The sequence below is a fragment of the Podarcis pityusensis genome (genome assembly GCF_964106645.2).
Source record: "Podarcis pityusensis genome assembly, chromosome: 8".
Lineage (NCBI taxonomy): Eukaryota > Metazoa > Chordata > Lepidosauria > Squamata > Lacertidae > Podarcis > Podarcis pityusensis.
The window spans coordinates 1,323,221-1,345,041 of record NC_138033.1 but is presented as its reverse complement, the minus strand read 5'-3'; the positions used below and the strand labels follow the sequence as shown (position 1 = coordinate 1,345,041).

General features: G+C 49.7%; 1 protein-coding gene and 1 long non-coding RNA gene across 2 annotated transcripts in view; both read left to right on the top strand.

Moving 5' to 3' along the window:
* LOC308484549 overlaps positions 1 to 21,821 on the top strand; it is a 95,951-nt gene that overhangs the window by 35,054 nt on the left and 39,076 nt on the right. The gene's annotated exons all lie outside the window — the stretch shown is intronic.
* Positions 1 to 21,821, top strand: part of LOC308484117 (uncharacterized protein) — a 50,451-nt gene that overhangs the window by 2,828 nt on the left and 25,802 nt on the right. The window lies entirely within an intron of this gene.

Sequence of the window (21,821 nt, the reverse complement as noted above, 5' to 3'; positions counted from 1 at the left end):
GACCAGAGCACGCCAGGCCCTCCTGTCTTCCACTGCCTCCCGCAGTTTGGTCAGACTCATGCTGGTAGCTTCGAGAACACTGTCCCACCATCTGGTCCTCTGTCGTCCCCTTCTCCTTGTGCCCTCCATCTTTCCCAACATCAGGGTCTTTTCCAGGGAGTCTTCTCTTCTCATGAGGTGGCCAAAGTCTTGGAGCCTCAGCTTCAGGATCTGTCCTTCCAGTGAGCACTCAGGGCTGATTTCCTTCAGAATGGAGAGGTTTGATCTTATTGCAGTCCATGGGACTCTCAAGAGTCTCCTCCAGCACCAGAATTCAAAAGCATCCATTCTTCGGCAATCAGCCTTCTTTATGGTCCAGCTCTCACTTCCATACATCACTACTGGGAAAACCAGAGCTTTAACTATATGGACCTTTGTTGGGAAGGTGATGTCTCTGCTTTTTAGGATGCTGTCTAGGTTTGTCATTGCCTTTATCCCAAGAAGCAGGCGTCTTTTAATTTCGTGACTGCTGTCACCATCTGCAGTGATCATGGAGCCCAAGAAAGTAAAATCTCTCAGTAATAATAATAATAATAATAGTAATAATAAATTTTATTTATATCCCACCCTCCCCAGCCGAATCCGGGCTCAGGGCGGCTAACAACAATCAAATAATCCAACATTCTAAAAACATCTCATTCTAAAAATTAATTACAGTGGTGCCTCGCAAGACGAAATTAATTCGTTCCGCAAGTCTCTTCGTCTTGCGAGTTTTTCGTCTTGCGATGCACGGTTTCCCATAGGAATGCATTGAAAATCAATTAATGCGTTCCTAGGGAAACCGCCTTCAGACCAGGTCCGGGGACAGTCTGTCCCCGGACCTCTTCTGAAGGCTGGGGGGGGGGGGGAACAAGGGCTTTTCTTCCCACCCCCAGCATTTTAAAAAACCCCGGGACAGCGGAGGACTTCTCCGCCGTCCGGGCGATCTTAAAATGCTGGCGGGCGGCATTTTAAAATCGCCCCGGGACAGCGGAGGACTTCTCCGCTGTCCGGGGCGATTTAAAAACCCCTGGGAAGGCAGGCAGGGGGGACAAAGACTTTTGCCCCCCGCCAGCCTTCAGAAGAGGTCCTGGACCTCTTCTGAAGGCGGGCGGGGGGCGAAAGTCTTTGCTCCCCCCCTGCCTTCAAAAGCCCTCCGGGACAGGCAGGCAGGGGGGAGCAAAGACTTTCGCCCCCCGCCCGCCTTCAGAAGGTGTTCCCGCCCCGCCGCCCGGCTTCGGAGCACCGTTCCGAAGCCGGGCGGCGGCGGGAGGTGTTCCCTCCCCCCCGCCCGGCTTCGGAGCACCGTTCCGAAGCCGGGCGGCGGCGGGAGGTGTTCCCTCCCCCCCGCCCGGCTTCGGAGCACCGTTCCGAAGCCGGGCGGCGGCGGGAGGTGTTCCCGCCCCGCCGCCCGGCTTCGGAGGAGCCTTCCGAAGCCCGGCGGCGGGTGGAGGTGTTCCCGCCCCACCGCCCGGCTTCGGAGCAGCCTTCCGAAGCCCGGCGGCGGCGGGAGGAGGTGTCCCCGCCCCGCCGCCAGGCTTCGGAGGAGGTCCGAGGACAGTGGGGAAGACGCGCTGCGCTTCCCCGTTGTCCCTGAGATTTCCCTATGGGCTGTCGTCTTGCGAAGCAAGCCCATAGGGAAATTCGTTTTGCGAAGCGCCTCCAAAACAGAAAACCCTTTCGTCTAGCGGGTTTTCCGTCTTGCGAGGCGTTCGTCTTGCGGGGTACCACTGTAAAATCAAATTGATGGCCGTATAGGGCTTTAAAGGTTAAAACCAGCACCTTAAACCTGATCCTGTACTCCACCAGGAGCCAGTGCAGCTGGTATAGTACCGGATGAATGTGATCTTGGAGCGAAGACCGCATAAGGAGTCTCGCCGCGGCATTCTGCACCCGCTGGAGTTTCTGGGTCAGTCTCAAGGGCAGCCCCACGTAGAGCGAGTTACAATAATCCAGTCTGGAGGTGACCGTCGCGTGGATCACAGTGGCTAGGTCAGGGCGAGAGAGATAAGGAGCCAACTGCTTAGCTTGGCAGAGATGAAAAAATGCCGCCTTTGTTATAGCTGTAATCTGCTCCTCCATAGAGAGGGAGGTATCGAAGATTACACCCAAACTTTTAACGGACGGTGCTGGCACTAATTGCACCCCCGCAAGAGATGGGAGTTGCCCCCTCAATCCCATATCGTCCCGTCCCAACCAGAGGACCTCTGTCTTCGAAGGATTTAGCTTCAACTGGCTCCCACGTAACCGTCCAGCCACAGCTTCCAAACATCTGGTCAGTGTGTCTGGGGCCGAGTCAGGATGGCCATCCATCAACAGATAGTTGGGTGTCATCGGCATACTGATGGCAACCCAGCCCAAAACTCTGGACAAGCTGGGCGAGGGGGCGCATAAAGATGTTGAAAAGCATCGGGGAGAGTATTGCACCCTGAGGCACTCCACACACCAAGGAGTGACGCGATGACAGTTCCCCCCCAAACGCCACCCTCTGTCCCCGACCGGAGAGAAACGAGTGCAGCCATTGAAGGACTGTGCCCTGGATCCCCATGTCGGCAAGGCGGTGGTCCAGGAGTTCGTGATCGACCATGTCGAAGGCTGCTGATAGGTCTAGAAGAATCAGCAGCCCCGACCTGCCTCGATCCAGCTGCCTGCGGAGATCTTCTGTTAGGGCGACCAGAGCCGTCTCGGTCCCATGACCAGCACGGAAGCCAGACTGGAATGGATCCAGAGCCGATGTTTCATCCAGAAACCTGCCAAGCTGTTCAGCAACCGCTCTCTCAATCACCTTACCCAGGAATGGAAGATTCGAAACCGGGCGGTAATCGGATAGATCTAAGGGATCTAATGATGTTTTCTTTATATATTTTTTAAAAAGCTATTTATTAGTGGTTTAAAAATTACAGAAAAAAGAAAAAGGAAGAAAACAACAAAAAAATTAACAAGACAAACATTACATTACAATACATAGAAAGAAAGAAAAAATACAACAATACAGTAAAAAAGAACAATAACATTAAAAACACACATCCAATATTCCATATCTTTACCTTTCGTTTACTTGTTTCATCGACCTCCTCACACCTCCCTTTTTTGTATTCTAGTTCAATTACCGTATTTTTCGCTCTATAACACACACCAGACCATAACACGCACATAGTTTTGAGATACAGATAGGTAGCCGTGTTGGTCTGCCATAGTCAAAATAAAAAAATTCCTTCCTGTAGCACCTTAAAGACCAACTAAGTTAGTTCTTGGTATAAGCTTTCGTGTGCATGCACACAAAAGCTTATACCAAGAACTAACTTAGTTGGTCTTTAAGGTGCTACAGGAAGGAATTTTTTTATAGTTTTTAGAGGAAGAAAACAAGAAAAAAAATATTCTGAATGAAATAGTGGATATATGATTTTTGTGGTTCATGCTGTGGCCACAGACGTGATCTGACAGTGAGTTTGACAGTGAGTTTGGAGTAGCCCAATGCAAAAATCCTGAGGATCCATGTGGATCCATGCTTCGTAACCACGGAGGAGGGAAGGAAGGGGAACCATGGATCCTCTGCTCACGACTGCAGCAGACCCCCCCCCGCCACCCGCAGGCATTCGCTCCATAAGACGCACAGACATTTCCCCTTACTTTCTAGGAGGAAAAAAGTGAGTGTTATGGTGCAAAAAATACGATAATTGTTCCCGCAAATTCTTTCCATCTTTCTCAACTTTTGTTCTATAATTTATCTGCCCAGAAAGACTCCCCTGAGTGAGTGCCTGAGGGCCCTGCTCTTGCCACTTACCATCTGGCCTGGGGCGGGGCCTGAAGCCTCATAAGGGCTGCGTGCGGCTTGCTGCCTGCTGCCCAGGAGGACTCCCCTGAGTGAGTGCTTGAGGGCCCTGTTCTTGCCACTTACCATCTGGCCTGGGGTGGGGCCTGAAGCCTCATAAGGACTGGGTGCTGCTTGCGGCCTGCTGCCCAGGAAGACTCCCCTGAGTGAGTGCTTGAGGGCCCTGCTCCTTCCTGCCACTTACCATCTGGCCTGGGGCGGGGCCTGAAGCCTCATAAGAACTGTGAGCTGCTTGCGGCCTGCTGCCCAGGAGGACTCCCCTGAGTGAGTGCTTGAGGGCCCTGCTCCTTCCTGCCACTTACCGTCTGGCCTGGGGCGGGGCCTGAAGCCTCATAAGGACTGCGTGCTGCTTGCGGCCTGCTGCCCAGGAGGACTCCCCTGAGTGAGTGCTTGAGGGCCCTGCTCCTTCCTGCCACTTACCATCTGGCCTGGGGTGGGGCCTGAAGCCTCATAAGGACTGCGTGCTGCTTGCGGCCTGCTGCCCAGGAAGACTCCCCTGAGTGAGTGCCTGAGGGCCCTGCTCTTGCCACTTACCATCTGGCCTGGGGCGGGGCCTGAAGCCTCATAAGGACTGCGTGCTGCTTGCGGCCTGCTGCCCAGGAAGACTCCCCTGAGTGAGTGCCTGAGGGCCCTGCTCCTTCCTGCCACTTACCACCTGGCCCAGGGCGGGGCCTGACAGGCCTCACTAGGACAGTTGTTATTGCCGGAGGGGCACAGAGTGTTTTTAAAATGTTTTTAAAAACAATTTCTTTGGATTTTTTGTATGTGGGGGGTGGGGGTGGGATGGATGTGTGGTTGGGTTTGGGGAATTATTATTTTTTATTATTTTGATGTTTTTGTAATTTTTACTTTTTGTGTTTTTGTTTGTTTGTTTGTATTGTTTTATTGGTTTTGTTTGTTTGTTTAAGGTGTTCTTTTGTTCTTAGGGGGAGGGGTCAGGGCTGCCGGGGAGTGGGCCCCAGCCCACAAAATGGCTGGGGCATGTTCCACACGGGGGGATGCACTGGGACAACTGATCTCAGTGATCACGGGTAGGAGGAGGAGTTACGCTAAGACCAGACCATGTCATTACAGAGGAGGCAGGTTTAGTCGTTGTCTGAGGACTATTCCTGCCTCCAGGTCTGGTCCTGTCCGGACGGATACTAGAATCAGCAAGGTATACCCACATAGCCTGAAGGTGCTGCTGTGCAATGCCAGGTCTGTCAGCATCGCCCTAGAGAGCCAGTGCACCAACTGGACTCATGCACCTCAACCCCGACTGGGCTAGGCGAGCTGGGTAGCACCGCCAGAGACCTTTCTCACAGGAACAGGTCACAGTGCTGTGGACTCACAGCTTAGAGCTGAGAGCACCGGATTCACTGTCTCAATAATACAGTCGTTGCGCAGCAGAGTTTTGCAGAGTCTTGCAGAGTATAAACCACTCGGAGAGCAGCTCTGTAAAATATCTTTTATTCTATAACTACAACTATGATACAAAGCTATATACAGAGCTGAATATTCTAAGCATAAATCAATGCTACACTGAGAGTCTGCAGCTGCTCTTAGCAGCAACCTAATCTCTAGGATCTCCAACACTCTCACTCTCTCCGATACACTGACTGACTGACTCTCTCTCTCACACACACACAGATATGTTGCTGGGCAGAATAAGTAGATAGGCAGGACACGCCTCCTTCTCTCTGGAGAGTCAGCAGAGACCATCAGGAGATGATCAGGAGATTCTTGTGTATGGGAGGGGTGAAATCTCCTCATCCTCCCCCATTTCATCCGACCATTTCAAGAATCTTTAACATAACTGCAATTTGCACATACACTCCAAAAGTTGTTCTCTGTTTACAACCTTGGTTAACATATCTGCAGGTATCTCTCTTCCCGGCATATAAAACACTTTTACAATACCATTGAATAAGCAGCTTCTAGAAAAATCTTCACACACATTTCTTCCTCTCAAATGCAAGTTGACATTTCTAATTAGGCAGATTTGAACAAACCACTTTTCAGAACTCAAATACACGCTTTCCTTCAAATATCAGGTAAGGAAATAAATACAGCGTTTTGTGCTATTACTCTCAGCACACTTCATGCCTGGTTTAAAAACCCCACCAGAGTTGCTCGTGACCGCAGTCTTTGCAAACTCTTCAGAAAACCTTTTCGGTGGTACACCCTTGGTTGTTCTCTCGGACCTGCGCAGAACTCTTTGATCCTCTTGTTCTGGTGCTTCCTCCTCTTTGGGAGAATGGGGAGCTAAAGTATATGAAGCTGCTAAGTCTGAGTCAGCGTCAGACTCACCTGAGGCTTTTGGGCTCTGATAATCTGTGCCATCATCTGGAACTACATGGGCATCAGGATTATCATCACCAACAACACTTGCCTCCCTCTTAACTTTCTTTGCCCCTTTTGCACCATCATCACAAATGGGATGGCACTGAAAAACGCCAACTCTGTCCCATTGTGGATTGTCATCAATACTCCTGGTCAGCCTTATGGTTTTCGTGTCTGTGATCAGAACACGATAAGACCCTTTCTCATATCCTAGGAAAACACCATGTTCTCCACGCTTGCTCAGTTTGTCACCCTGCGAGGTGTGCACCCAAACCTCCGAACCAAAAATTTTAAAATGCTTTACACATGGCTTTCTTCCGTGAAGCATCTCATATGGGGTGCAATTTATACTAGACTGGTATCTCCTGTTATACACATGACAGAAAAACGAAAGAGCTTCGGCCCAAAAAGGATTGGGTAGCCCCGAATCATGTAACAGCGTTCTGATTCCTTGCTGCAGGATCTGGTTTACTCTCTCGCATAAACCATTCTGCCAGGGTGATCTGGGCGTGGCTGTCCTATGCTCAATGCCCTGTTCAGAAAGAAAACTCTCAAACTCTTCTGAACAAAACTCTCCACCCTTGTCTGTGAAAAGAAAACGTACATTCTCATTATGTACATTTCTGAGCCATTTACAAAACTGGCGAAACTTGGTAAAGGCTTCAGCCTTTTTCTGCAGCATATAGACCCAAACATATTTCGAATAGGAGTCTATCAGAACCATGAAAAACCTTGAATTGCCTCTAGAGAGCGCTAGAGGCCCCACTAAGTCTGCATGAATGACTTCATATGGTTTCTTGGCCTCTCTCCCAGACTCTGTACCTTTGGGAGCTTGTCTTGCCTTACTCTCAGCACAAGAAACACATTTCATGTGGTAGGGACATTCTTTCAACTTCATACCCTGAACCATATCAGGCATTTTTGCCACAGCCTGGAAATTCAAATGACCATAAACGCGATGGTAATAATGAATACATTGGTCATGCAACTTCTCATTCTTATCTACAGTTAAATTGCAACACTTTTTCTCAGTAGCTTCTGCAGTGCCTGTACCTGAAACAAAAGGCAATTGGTACAATCCATTTACACATTTTGCATACAGAATGAGCTTGCCATCTCTAAGAATTTCACAGCGAGATTTAGCAAACACCACCTTAAACCCTTGACGATCAAGCTGGGAAACACTCAACAAATTGTCCTGAATATCAGGCGCATACAGGACATTCTTAATAGTTGCATTCAGGCTCTTTAAGAACACAGTTCCCTGAGCCATACTCGTGAGAACTGTCCCATCTGCTTGATGAATTTCTTTCTCTTGCTTCTCAAGCTGAACAAAGAGATTCTTATCTTTGGCCACGTGGTTTGAACAGCCAGAGTCGACCACGAAGAAACTCCGCCCACGTTGACTGGAACAGCGAGAGATCAAGGCCTTTGAAGTAGCAGGTGCATGGGGATTTCGTCCTCCTCCCCCTCTGCCTCTGAAGTTTCCCTTCTTCTTTGAAGACTTCTTACACTGGAAACTCAAATGGCCTTGTGCTCCACACGAAAAGCACCACTTCAATTTCAAAGCTTTAACAGCAGCAGTTTCACTTTCACTTTCCCCTGCTGAAGACTCAGGCACATTTTCAAGCATATTTTTAACAGCACAGTCCCGGCTTTCTTTAACAGCCTGTCTGCGATCCCACTCATTCAAGAGCACGCTAGACACATAATCTTCTGTTAGCCGGTCAGAAGGCATTGTGGAAATCTGGGCAGCCACTCCATCATAAGACTCATCTAGGCTATTGATCATCAGCATTGCAAATACAGCCTCTGAAATAGCCAGGTCTCGCTGAACAAGGTCTTGTCTGAGACGCTTTAATTGAGATAGATGGCTAGGCAAATCACCACCTTTCTCCAACTGCAGCCTGCACAGCTTCTTAAAGAAAATCACACTGGAACCAGCATTTTGTCTAAGATGCATATCTCTCAACTTATGCCAAACAGCTTGTGCAGTCTCTTGACCCTCTAAGTTCACCAGCAAGTGGTCTGAAACACTCAAAACAATTGTCCCTCGGGCTTTCATATCTGCAGCATGCCACTCAGCCCAATCATCATCATCCTTATCTGGAGGGTCATCTTCTATCGTGTGAAATAGCTTTTCCCTCTGTAAAAGCGCTTTCATCTTTACTTGCCAAACTGCATAGGTTTCAGGCGTGAGGAGAGGAAAGGACAGAGCCATCTGGCCAGAATGTGCACAGGCCATGTCTGCTATTACTTAGAGCAAGACACTTCCCTCGTGCAACACAGATAAAGCCTTGACTCCCTCAGCCACTCTCTCTCCCACTCAGAGCGCAATTAACAGGCAAACAGGGATGCTATCTTCTTCCTTTGGCAGTCAGCAACATACCTCCATAAATCAAGCAGCAGCAAGAGCAACAGCGGCAGCTTGAACACTCTGCTCCAAAACAGCTCTGCTTCTGGGCACCGCAAATCAGTCCAGCATGCAGCGTCCGTTCCACCGTCCGGCAATCAGCAACAGAAACCTCTGGCGACTGGGACGCCTGGGACGCCTGGGATGACTGGAACAACGTCAGGTCAGACGACTGGAACAACGACTGGGCCCATAACCGATGTCAGCATCGCCCTAGAGAGCCAGTGCACCAACTGGACTCATGCACCTCAACCCCGACTGGGCTAGGCGAGCTGGGTAGCACCGCCAGAGACCTCCTTTCTCACAGGAACAGGTCACAGTGCTGTGGACTCACAGCTTAGAGCTGAGAGCACCGGATTCACTGTCTCAATAATACAGTCGTTGCGCAGCAGAGTTTTGCAGAGTCTTGCAGAGTATAAACCACTCGGAGAGCAGCTCTGTAAAATATCTTCCTTTTATTCTATAACTACAACTATGATACAAAGCTATATACAGAGCTGAATATTCTAAGCATAAATCAATGCTACACTGAGAGTCTGCAGCTGCTCTTAGCAGCAACCTAATCTCTAGGATCTCCAACACTCTCACTCTCTCCGATACACTGACTGACTGACTGACTCTCTCTCTCACACACACACAGATATGTTGCTGGGCAGAATAAGTAGATAGGCAGGACACGCCTCCTTCTCTCTGGAGAGTCAGCAGAGACCATCAGGAGATGATCAGGAGATTCTTGTGTATGGGAGGGGTGAAATCTCCTCAAGGTCAATGAGTCATAAGACCACTGCCATCCATGACGTGATCATGGATGGAGGACTTGACCTGACATGTGTAACAGAGACTTGGTTGGATGAAGCAGATGGGCCTGTCCTTGCCGCTGCTTGTCCACCAGGTTTCTCTTACGCACAGCAACCCAGGTCATGTGGGCGGGGAGGGGGGGTTGCAGTGATTTTTAGGAAGTCACTAGTTTGCACCAGGCGTCCTATTGGGAAGACCCAGTTTTCTGAGTGCATGTTCTGGAAGTTGGGCAATAGGGGCAGTACAGGATTGCTTTTGGTGTACCGACCTCCCCGCTGCACCAAGGATTCCCTGCCCGAGCTGCTTCAGGTCGTGGAGGATGTTCTCCTGGAGACACCTAGCTTGGTCGTCCTAGGGGATTTTAACATCCATGCCGACACGACCTTACAAGGGGCCGCTCGGGACTTCGTGGAAAGCATGGCCTCCATGGGGCTGTCCCTGAATAAGTCTGGCCCAACCCATAGCCGTGGACATGCCTTGGACCTGGTGTTTACCTCTATGGATGTTGGTGATCTGACACTAAGTAAAAGTGAAACGAAAGAAGTGCCATGGTCAGATCACTTCCTGGTGCAACTGGACTTCTCTGCGACCCATCCCCTCTGCAGGGAGGTGGGACCAATTCGGATGGTCCGCCCCCGCCACTTAATGGATCCAAATGGTTTCCAGAGAGTGGTAGGGGATGCTTTATCCCATGTTGATGGCCTTTCAGCCGATTCCCTGGTGGCCCGCTGGAATGTGGAGTTAACCAGGGCTATTGACTGTTTGGCTCCGAAGCGCCCTCTCCGATTGCATGGAGCCCGGACAGCCCCGTGGTTTTCCACGGATCTGAGGGCAATGAAACAATCGTTGAGACGGCTAGAGCGCCGGTGGCGGATAACTCATTCCGAATCTGACCGGACACAGGTTAGAGCTCAACGTCGAGCCTACCAAGTGGCGATAGCGACGGCGAAGAAGAATTTCTTCACCGCCTCTATTGCATCTGCAGAAAACAGCAGCAGGAGACTTTTTCAGGTGGTTCACAATTTAGCGGAACCACCTGCAACATCGGGGCCCAGTACGGGCCACATGTTCTCCTGCAATGATTTTGCAAAGTTTTTTGCAGATAAAATCGCTCAGATTCGGGAAGAAGTAGACTCCACCGTGGGAGCAGGACCGGGGCGGGAGAGTGCTAGAGTTCTGTCTAGTCAAGTTGAGTGGGATCAATTCCAATCTGTTACCTCCGAGGATGTGGACAGGCTGCTTGGACGAGTGAAACCAACCACCTGTCTCCTGGATCCTTGCCCATCCTGGCTTATAAAAGCTAGCCGGGAAGGACTGGGCGATGGGCTTCGTGGGGTGGTGAATGCTTCCCTCCATGAGGGAGCCTTCCCAGACCCACTGAAAGAGGCGGTTATTAAACCGCTTCTTAAAAAACCATCTTTAGATGTGGCCACGATGGCCAATTATCGCCCAGTCTCAAATCTTCCATTCCTGGGCAAGGTGATTGAGCGAGCGGTTGTCGAACAACTCCAGGCACGCCTGGAAGAAGCGGACCATTTGGATCCCTTCCAGTCGGGATTCAGGCCTCATCATGGGACTGAAACTGCCTTGGTCGCACTGGTTGATGATATCCGGCGGGCTAGGGACAAAGGTGAGAGCTGTTTCCTAGTTCTGCTGGATCTCTCAGCGGCGTTTGATACCATCGACCATAACATCCTTCTGGACCGTCTTGAGGGGCTGGGAGCTGGGGGCACTGTCATACAGTGGTTCCGCTCCTTCCTCCTGGGCCGTGTTCAGAAAGTGGTGGTGGGGGATGAGTGTTCAGACCCCTGGGCTCTCACTTGTGGGGTGCCTCAGGGTTCTATCCTCTCCCCCATGCTTTTCAACATTTACATGCAGCCGCTGGGAGAGATCATCAAGAGGTTTGGGCTTGGTGTTCATCAGTATGCCGATGATACCCAGCTCTACCTCTCTTTTAAATCAGAACCAGTGAAGGCGGTGAAGGTCCTGCGTGAGTGTCTGGAGGCGGTTGGAGGATGGATGGCGGCTAACAGATTGAGATTGAATCCTGACAAGACAGAAGTACTGTTTTTGGGGGACAGGAGGCGGGCAGGTGTGGAGGATTCCCTGGTCCTGAATGGGGTAACTGTGCCCCTGAAGGACCAGGTGCGCAGCCTGGGAGTCATTTTGGACTCACAGCTGTCCATGGAGGCACAGGTCAAATCTGTGTCCAGGGCAGCTGTTTACCAGCTCCATCTGGTACGTAGGCTGAGACCCTATCTGCCTGCGGACTGTCTCGCCAGAGTGGTGCATGCTCTGGTTATCTCCCGCTTGGACTACTGTAATGCACTCTACGTGGGGCTACCTTTGAAGGTGACTCGGAAACTACAACTAATCCAGAATGCGGCAGCTAGACTGGTGACTGGGGGCGGCCGCCGAGACCATATAACACCGGTCTTGAAAGACCTACATTGGCTCCCAGTACGTTTCTGAGCACAATTCAAAGTGTTGGTGCTGACCTTGAAAGCCCTAAACGGCCTCGGTCCAGTATACCTGAAGGAGCGTCTCCACCCCCATCATTCTGCCCGGACGCTGAGGTCCAGCGCCGAGGGCCTTCTGGCGGTTCCCTCATTGCGAGAAGCAAAGCTACAGGGAACCAGGCAGAGGGCCTTCTCGGTAGTGGCGCCTGCCCTGTGGAACGCCCTTCCAGCAGATGTCAAAGTGATAAACAACTACCTGACATTCAGAAGACATCTTAAGGCAGCCCCGTTCAGGGAAGTTTTTAACGTGTGATTTTACTGTATTTTTGGTTTTATGGAAGCCGCCCAGAGTGGCTGGGGAGGCCCAGCCAGATGGGCGGGGTATAAATAATAAATTATTATTATTATTATTATTATTATTATTATTATTATTATCTTAACAGTCTAACCTTACATTTTTCTTTTTGGTCCATTAACAATCAGCTTTTACTTAATTTTTTATTACATTTCTGCTAAAGCCATATAACTTCATTCCAGCATCCTTCTAACATTCATTAATTTTGCAATGTTTCTGTAAATATACTTTGAATTTTTTCCAATCTTCTTCCACTGACTCTTCTCCCTGGTCTCGAATTCTGCCAGTCATTTCCGCCAGTTCCATGTAGTCCATCAGCTTCATCTGCCATTCTTCCCTGGTGGGTAGATCTTTGCAATAAGTATTCTTGCTGCTGTTGTGGCGTACATAAAAAAAATCCTATCTTTCCTTGACACCAATTGGCCGACCATGCCCAGGAGAAAGGCCTTTGGTTTCTTCAGGAAGGTATATTTAAATACCTTTTTCATTTCATTATAGATCATCTCCCAGAATGCCTTAATCTTTGGGCATATCCACCAAAGGTGAAAAAATGTACCTTCAGTTTCATTACATTTCCAACATTTATTGTCGGGCAGATGGTAGATTTTTGCAAGCTTGACTGGTGTTATGTACCACCTGCAGATCATTTTCATTAAATTCTCTTTTAAGGCATTACATGCCGTAAATTTCATTCCTGTGGTCCATAACTGTTCCCAGTCAGCCATCATAATATTATGTCCAACATATTGTGCCCATTTAATCATAGCAGATTTCACGATTTCATCTTGAGTATTCCAATTTCAACAGCAAGTTATACATTCTTGACAAATTCTTAACTTTCGGGTCTAACAATTCTGTTTCCAATTTTGATTTTTCCACTTGGAAGCCTAATTTTTTGTCCAAATTATATGCATCCATTATTTGATAGTAATGGAGCCAATCTCGTACTCTGTTTTTTAATTTTTCAAAGCTCTGCAATTTTAATCTGTCACCCTCTTGTTCCAAGATTTCCCAATACTTCAGCCATTTGGCCTCCATATTGAGTTTTTTCTGAGCCTTTGCTTCCATTGGTGACAACCATCTTGGGGTTTTATTTTCTAACAAGTCCTTATATCTTATCCAAACATTAAACAATGCTTTTCTGACAATATGGTTTTTGAACGCTTTGTGTGCTTTAACCTTGTCATACCACAGATATGCATGCCAACCAAATACATTGTTGAAACCTTCCAAATCCAACAGATCCGTGTTTTCAAGAAGCATCCATTCTCTCAGCCAGCAAAATGCAGCTGATTCATAATAAAGTTGAAGGTCTGGCAGGGCAAATCCACCTCTTTCTTTAGCATCTGTTAATATCTTAAATTTTATACGAGGCTTCTTGCCCCGCCAGACAAATCTAGAGATATCTCTCTGCCACTTCTTGAAACAGTCCATTTTGTCCAAAATTTGCAATGTTTGAAACAAAAACAGCATTCTTGGCAATGCATTCATTTTTATCACAGCAATTCGGCCTAACAACGATAACTTCAAATTTGACCATATTTCTAAATCCTTTTTCACTTCAGTCCAACATTTTTCATAGTTATCCTTAAATAAATTCACGTTCTTAGCAGTCATGTTAACCCCTAAATATTTCACTTTCTTAACCAATGTTAATCCTGTCTCCTTCTGAAACTTATCTCTCTCAATCTCAGTTAGATTTTTCTCTAAAACCTTAGTTTTCGTCTTGTTCAACTTGAAACCTGCTACCTGACCAAATTCTTGAATCAGTTCCAGTACTCTTTTAGTGCTTGATTCTGGCTCCTGTAAAGTCAATACCAAATCATCATGAAATGCTTTCAATTTGTACTGTTTGGCTCCCACTTGTATACCTTTTACCAATTGGTCCCTTCTAATCATATTTAACAAGACCTCCAGGACCGATATAAAAAGCAATGGAGAGATTGGGCAACCTTGTCATGTTCCTTTCTCAATCTTAAATTCTTCCGTCACTACATTGTTCACAATTAATTTAGCCTTTTGTTCTGAGTAAATTGCACCTATACCGTTTCCAAAACCTTGACCAACCCCCATCCCCGATAAATTCTTCTTCATAAAACTCCAGGAAATGTTGTCAAAGGCTTTCTCCACGTCCACAAATATCAAAACTGCTTTAGTGTTAATCTTCACTTGTAGTTTTTCTAAGATATTAATTATATTCCTCGTATTGTCAGACAAGTGTCTGCCCGGGAGAAAGCCCGCTTGATCTTTATGGATTTCTTCTGTTAACACCTTTTTTAATCTTTTAGCCAAAATGTCTGCAAAGATTTTATAATCCACATTGAGCAGTGATATGGGGCGGTAGTTCTTAAGCTGCGTCTTTTCAGTCTCTGTTTTCGGTATAAGCGTGATGTATGCTTTTTTTTTTTTAATAAATTTTATTAAATTCTTGCAAACTACATCAGCCAAGACATACAGACATTTAAAAGGTAAAAATAAAGAAATAGAAAAAAATAGAAAAGAAAAAGAATAGAAAATAGATATCAGATTAACACATATTAACATCACAGAAACAAACTTACAGACGTTACACATTGGCTTCCTTCCATCTCGATTTAGGTTAGATAAACTTATAACCATTCTGCAGTTGTATTATAATAACTCTATACATCGCAGGTTTTAAATTCCGTCCACTGTTATTTTTTTAATTCCCAAATTACCTTCAATATAACTTAAAAAATTATTCCAATCATTCTTTAGTTTTACATTTTTTTGATGCCTGATCCTCTGTGTCAATCTCGCTAACTCTATATACTCAAATAATTTCGTCCGCCATTCTCTAACCGTGGGGATATTAGGGGTTTTCCAGTTTTGCGCTAACAGGATCCTAGCCGCCACCGTTGCGTATTGAAAGAATGTTTGATCTTCGCTTTTGATCTCCTCTCCGATCATACCTAAGAGGAACGCTTCAGGTTTTTTTGGGAAAGTGTATTTCAATATTTTCTTTAATTCATCATAAATTTGTCCCCAAAATCTTTTCACCTCATCACAAGTCCACCACATGTGGAAAAAATTACCTTCTATAGTTTTACATTTCCAGCATGTGCTATCCCCGGTCTTGTACATCTTCCCCAGTTTTGCCGGGGTGATGTACCAACGATACATCATTTTTTCTAAGTTTTCTCGGAGAGTAGCACAGGCCGTGAACTTCATACCACTCCTCCAAAGTTTCACCCATCTGTCATGTTCCAGGTTATACCCCAAGTCTCTAGACCATTTGACCATGACACCCTTCACCTTTTCATCTTTAGTTTCCCAGTCCAGCAATTGATTATACATTTTGGAAAGAAGTTTAGTATTGCTTTCTAGGATTTCCACCTGGTATCTGGACTTTTTTTCACTCATCCCTGTTTTTTTATGGTCATACCACAGCGCACTAATTTGGTGAAATTGTAACCAACCAACTAATTTGTCCTTTAACTCTTCATATGGTCTAATTTTCCACCCCCTTTCTGACTTAACTAAAAGATCTTCATATGTCCATCTTTCACCCTCTAGATTTAATTTTTTAGTTGTTAAAATGTCAATTGGTGAAAGCCACCAGGGGGTATCTTTTTCAATGAGCTTTTTGTTCCTGTTCCAAACTTCAATTAACGGACCTCTAATAATATGGTTAGAGAACTCTTTATGAACTTTTCCCTTGTCATGCCACAAATAGGCATGCCAGCCAAATCTAATGTTAAACCCCTCCAAATCTAACAAATCTGTATTTTTCAAGATTGCCCAATCCTTTATCCAACAGAGGCAAGCAGCCTCGTAGTATAGCCTTAAGTTCGGAACTGCAAAGCCCCCTCTTTCTCTTAGATCCGTGAGGAGTTTCCTTTAAAGGTTGTATTAACCATTCTTTCAAAGATCTGTAATATCTAGAAGTCAGTCCATCCGGTCCTGGAGATTTACCTAATTGCATGTTCTGAATGGCCCCTTCTACTTCCTGTTCCGTTATTTTGTAATTCAGCATTAATTTATTTTCTTGGGAAATTTTTTGTAGTCCATTCATTTTCAAAAATTTATCAATATCCATTTCTTTCTGCTTCTCCTGTGTATATAATTGTTTAAAATACCTCTGGAAGCACTTTCTAATTTCCACTGGATTCTGTATGTTCTTTCCTTCCACTTCCAAATTCGTAATGTGTCAGAGCTGCCCGAGGTCCCAGCTCACAAAGGACCAACGCCAGTTCGTTGTTATATACAAAAGTCTTTATTGAAGTTCAGTTTGTCTTTTACATCAGCAGCGTGCAGCTCTACGTCTGAAGCTCTAGACCGCCGAAGCTCCGTCTGAATCTCCTCCCCCCAGACACCAGTTTAAGACTCTAGCCTTGCTCCACCTCTTCCTTTGCTCTTTCCTCCTCTGGGTCCGCCTGTCAGCTGGGGTCTCGCCCTTCCTAGACTCTTCTGACGCTGAGTCCCCTGAGTCTTCCCCCTGCCTCCGGCGGGCTTTAGGACCTGGTTCCCCATCCGGGTTTTCTGCTGTCCCGCGCACCTGTACATTCGAACTTGGCGCGCGCGCCCAGCCGGCAACCTTCCTCCTGACCGTTACGCTGCTCCTGTCACTGCTTCCCCCTTCGGGGAGGCTAGCTGGAACTGACCTCCCCTCCATTCCCCCACTCTCCGACAGAGGCGTGGTCAGTCCCGACTCATCTCTCCCTGCTGGAGGAGACGCTGGCCCTGACACCTGGGACTCTTCCCCCCCACTATGCTCTGGTGGGGAAGCTGGTCCTGATCTCCAGCTGCTGCTTTGGGAGTCCCCGCTGGCCCCCTGTTTCTGGTGTGTCCCCCCTGGGACCCCCCTTGCCCTGACCATCGGCGCCTCCTTCTGGGAATCTTCTGATTCGCTGGAGAAGCTCATGGAATCTCCCGGGTCACTGTCATACTCCCCTATGCTGCCCTCAGATCCTTCCCCTTCGCTCTCCATCTCCTCTCTCCCCTGTGCCTCTGTCCCTGAGCCCCTGACATCCATCCCCCCCTCGAAGCCCCCCCTTCCCCCCTCCCTCTCTTCGGGTGCGGGTTCCGGGTGCTCCAGTGCTGTGGGGGTGAGTGCTGGATACCGTTCGTTCCCCCTGGTGTGCAGCCGGCCAGCTGGATCCGGCCAGTCTGTAATGGGCTCGTCGACGTCGATCTCCTCTGCTTTCATCTCTCTGCATTCGTGCTCGAACCCAGGATCCTCCCCCAACACGTCCATGTCCATCCCTCCTCCTGTTACCTCGGGTGATGCTGCGTGTAAGGGCCCCCTTAGCAGTTCCCTGCTCCACCCCACCTCCGGTTGAGTGTCCCACCAATAAGAGCGGTCTGTGCCAAACCCCGAGAGTGATCCCTCTGGGGAGCTTGTTTCTGGCGCCGTTTCCTCAGCTGATGAGAACCCCTGGAACGTGCTGGCTGAAAGTGTGGGTGTGAAAAGCCAGTCGTCGAAATAATCTGCCGGCATAGGTCTGTGCGGGAAGAGTGCATGGAACTCGTCTTTGAGGTAGTGCTCCTCCAAGGCATAGTCCGGTACCCACCTGTTGGCGCTGGCCGGGGTACCTTCCCTGGCGAGGAGATATTCAACTCCCTCTTCCCCCCATCTCGAGTCTAAAATCTCTGTGACCTCGTTAAGTGGCGCCGCCCTCGGTGACTCCTCCCCCGTTGGCGATTTTCTGAGTGGGTGTGGTGCGGTCCCTGGCGCCTGAAACCTGTGGGGTTCCTTGTAGGGTGTGAGCACCGACCTATGAAAGACTGGGTTCATTCTGGAGCCCTCCGGGAGTGTCAACCGGAAGGCCACTGGATTGATTTGTGCTTCGACTTGGTAAGGCCCTAGCTGCTTGTGTCTGAGCTTCTTCTTAGCCAACGTTCTGCCCGGCACTGCCTGGGCCGCTAACCAGACCCAGTCCCCCACCTGGATGTCTTCCCCGACTCTCCTGTGCCTGTCTGCCTGCATTTTGTAGGCATGTTTTGCTAGTTCCAAGTGCCTATGGAGTTGCTCGTGGACCTCCTGTAACTCTGCTGCCAAGTGCTCTGCTCCCCCTGGCTCCCCCTCCCCCTTCGTCTCTAAACCCGGGAAGGTTCGGGGATGCCTCCCATTGTTGGCGAAGAACGGTGTCACCCCTGTAGACCCGTGCTTCGTGTTGTTGTAGGCAAACTCGGCCAGCGGTAGGTAGTCCACCCAGGTCGAGGGCTGTTGATTCGCGTAGCATCGCAGGTACTGCTGCATGATGGCGTTGACCCTCTCCGCTTGTCCGTTGGTTTGCGGGTGTCGTGCCGACGCTAAGTTGATCTTGACGTTCAGGATGCCCAGCAGCTTCTGCCAGAAGCTCGAGATGAATTGGCGACCCCGGTCGGACAGGATGGACCGTGGTAAGCCGTGAACTTTGAACACGTGGTCTATGAACAGCTTGGCGGTCTGTTCCGCTGTGGCCACCTTCGCGCAAGGAATGAAGTGCGCCATCTTGGTGAACAGGTCTACGACCACGAGTACCGCTGTTTTGCCTCGCGAGCTGGGCAGATCTGTGACAAAGTCCAGGGCCACTCTCTCCCACGGTTTGAGCGGCGTCTGTAGCGGTTCCAGCAGTCCCGCCGGCTTCCTGTGCACTGGTTTGGCCCTTTGGCATGTGTCACACCTAGAGACGTAATCCGCGACTTCTCCCCTCATCTGGGGCCACCAAAAGTCTCTGGCCACTAATTCCGCCGTCTTGTCCTTGCCGAAGTGCCCCGCACTGGGCGCGTCGTGTAACTGCTGCAGGACTTTCGCGTGGAGGTCGTATCCCGGCACGTAGAGAGCCCCTTTGCGGGTGAGCAGCCCGTCGCGTATCTGGAACTCGTCGTCCTTCGCTGTGCCTCTTCGCACCTCCTCCATCTTGGATTGTGCGAACGAGTCCGTCTGCAGCGCTCGACGCACTGCGTCCAGGTCCACTGTGGCTGAAGCGCATGCCCACGCTTTCGGTGCGAAAATGTGTTTGGCCGCCACCGGTGCTGCTTTCTCGAGATACTGCGGTTTCCTGGATAGTGCATCTGCCATGACGTTGTTGTCTCCCGGGATGTATTCTATCCGGAAGTCGAAATCCGCAAAGAACTCCGCCCAGCGGATGTGTCTCTGGTTCAGGAACCGCGCCGTGCGCCAGTACTCCAGGTTCTTATGGTCCGTGCAGACCTGCACAGTGTGTCTGGCTCCGATGAGGAAGTGCCGCCACGCCTTGAAGGCTGCATGAATGGCCAGCAACTCCCTGTCCCAGATGGTGTAGTTCTGTTCCGACTTGCTGAGTTTCCTGGAGTAGAATGCTCAGGGCCTCCAGTTCCCTTGCGGATCTCGCTGCAACAGGACCGCCCCCACCGCTCTGTCTGAGGCGTCCGTTTCAACCCTCATTGGTTTGCTGGGGTTTACGTGTAGCAGCTGTTCTTCGGACGCGAAGAGACGCTTGAGTCTCCGAAAAGACTGTTCCGCCTGGTCCGTCCAGGTGAACTTCTTCCTCTTGGAGCTGAGGGTGTCCGTGATGGCCGCCGTCTCCTTCGCGAACCCCTTGATGAACTTGCGATAAAAGTTGGCGAAGCCGACGAACTTCTGGACCTCTTTCCGATTGCGCGGGCTCTTCCAGTCCAACACCGAGCGGACCTTGGTGCTGTCCATGGCGAGTCCCTTGTCGGACAGCTTGTAGCCCAGGAAATCCACCTCCGTCACGTCGAACTGGCACTTCTCCAGTTTGGCGTACAGTCTGTGCTCCCGTAGTCTCTGCAGGACCTCCTTGACGTCTCCCTCGTGAGCCTCCTGCGATTCCGAGAAGATCAGGATGTCGTCTAGGAAGCATACGCACTTCTTGTAGAGGAGGCCCGCTAACACGTGGTGCATGAAGGCTTGGAAACAATGGGAGCCATTTTGCAGACCAAACGGCATAACTCTATATTCATAGGTGCCTAAAGGCGTAAACATGGCCGTCTTCCACTCATCACCCTCCCGCATGCGTATAAGGTGGTACGCCCCTCGTAGATCCAACTTGGTGAAGATTCGTCCCTTCCTCACCGTCGCGAGCAGGTCGTCGATCTTGGGCATGGGGAATGCTGTGGGCTTTGTCCTGGAATTTATGATCCTGTAATCAACTACCAATCTTCGTTGGGGCGTGTCTTTCTTCTTCACGAAAAACACGGGACTGCCCCCCACTGCTTTGGATTCTTGGATGAATCCCCGCTTCAAGTTGTGATCTATGAACTCCCTGAGTTCTTGCAGTTCGTCTTCAGACATGGAATACAGTTTTCCAGTCGGCAGCGTCGCCCCCGGTAGGAGGTCAACCGCGCAGTCGTAAGGCCTGTGGGGAGGCAGCTTGTCCGCTTCCTTCTCGCAGAAGACCTCCAAAAACGCCTTGTACTTGTTGGGTACCGCCTGCACCATGCCTAGGTGTAGCTGCAGTTCATCCTCTCGCCCCTCCTCTTCCTGGCTGGTCCGGATGCAGTGTTCTGCGCAGTAGGAGGAGCAGAAGGTCAATTGCCGCTGGTACCATGCTAATGCCGGGCTGTGCCTATCCAGCCAACGCATGCCCAACACTATGGGCGTGTCCGACAGGTGGGTGACGTTGAAGCTGATGACTTCGCGGTGATTTCCAATTTGCAGTACCATAGGCGGCGTTTGCTGTACCACCTGTCCACCCAGTAGCTCTCTGCCATCGACCGTGACAACGTTTAGGGGCATCGTGGCTGGTAGGAGCGCTATGCGATGTAGCTTGATGAAGTCCACTCCTACAAAGTCTGCATTACTACCAGAGTCAATGGTAATAGGGACTTCCAGGGTGAGTCCATTGGGCAGCTGTAGCGATGCGGTGAGTTGCACCACTGGTTTGGGTGGGAGGGGGTCTGTGGGCTGCAAAATCTCTGGGGACTGCTTCACTGACTCGCCTGGCTGGGCCCCAGTGCCTCTGCCTCCAACCAGGCTTCGTCGTTTCCCTGTAGCTGTTCCCCCTGCTGAACTGCTCCTCTTACTGTTACTGAGGCTGCAGTGTGCTTCTGGATCCTCCGGGGACACTCTTTGGCCATGTGCTGTGCACTGTCACAGATATAACACTTCCTGCTCCCTCTAGGAGCCTTCGTCTTGACTGCTCCTGGTGTTTGGGCTCTGGTCGCTGTCTGAGCCCTAGCACCACCTATCTCCATCGGCTCTTCTCCCCCCCCCCAGTGGAGGCGTGGATTGCGCGCGCCCTGTCTCTCGGGGTAGGAAGGGAGTTCTGGCTGGTGTGCGTGCCATACGTCCCTCATCCCTGCTCCAAGGGCGTTCCTCCAGGCGCACCCCTACCGCCAGCGCTCTCTGGACGACTTCTGTGGTACTGTTGGGTCTCTCCCCCCTCGCCAGCTCATCTTTCACGGCCCCATTCAGCCCCTCCCAGAACAGATCCCTTACGGCAGCAGAGTCCTTCTCCCAGCCCAGCACATTAACTAATGCAAAAAAGCGGGAGTGATGTTGTCTCACCGTGGCTTTGCCCTGCTTCAGCCCATGCATTTCCCTCCTGGCCACATCCACATCCACCGTTGATTTAAAACAAGAGTCCATAGCCTCGATAAATGCAGTTGAATCTTGGAGGGCGGGATCATTTTCGCGCCATAAATTGCGCAGCCACGATTTAGCTTCCCCATGCA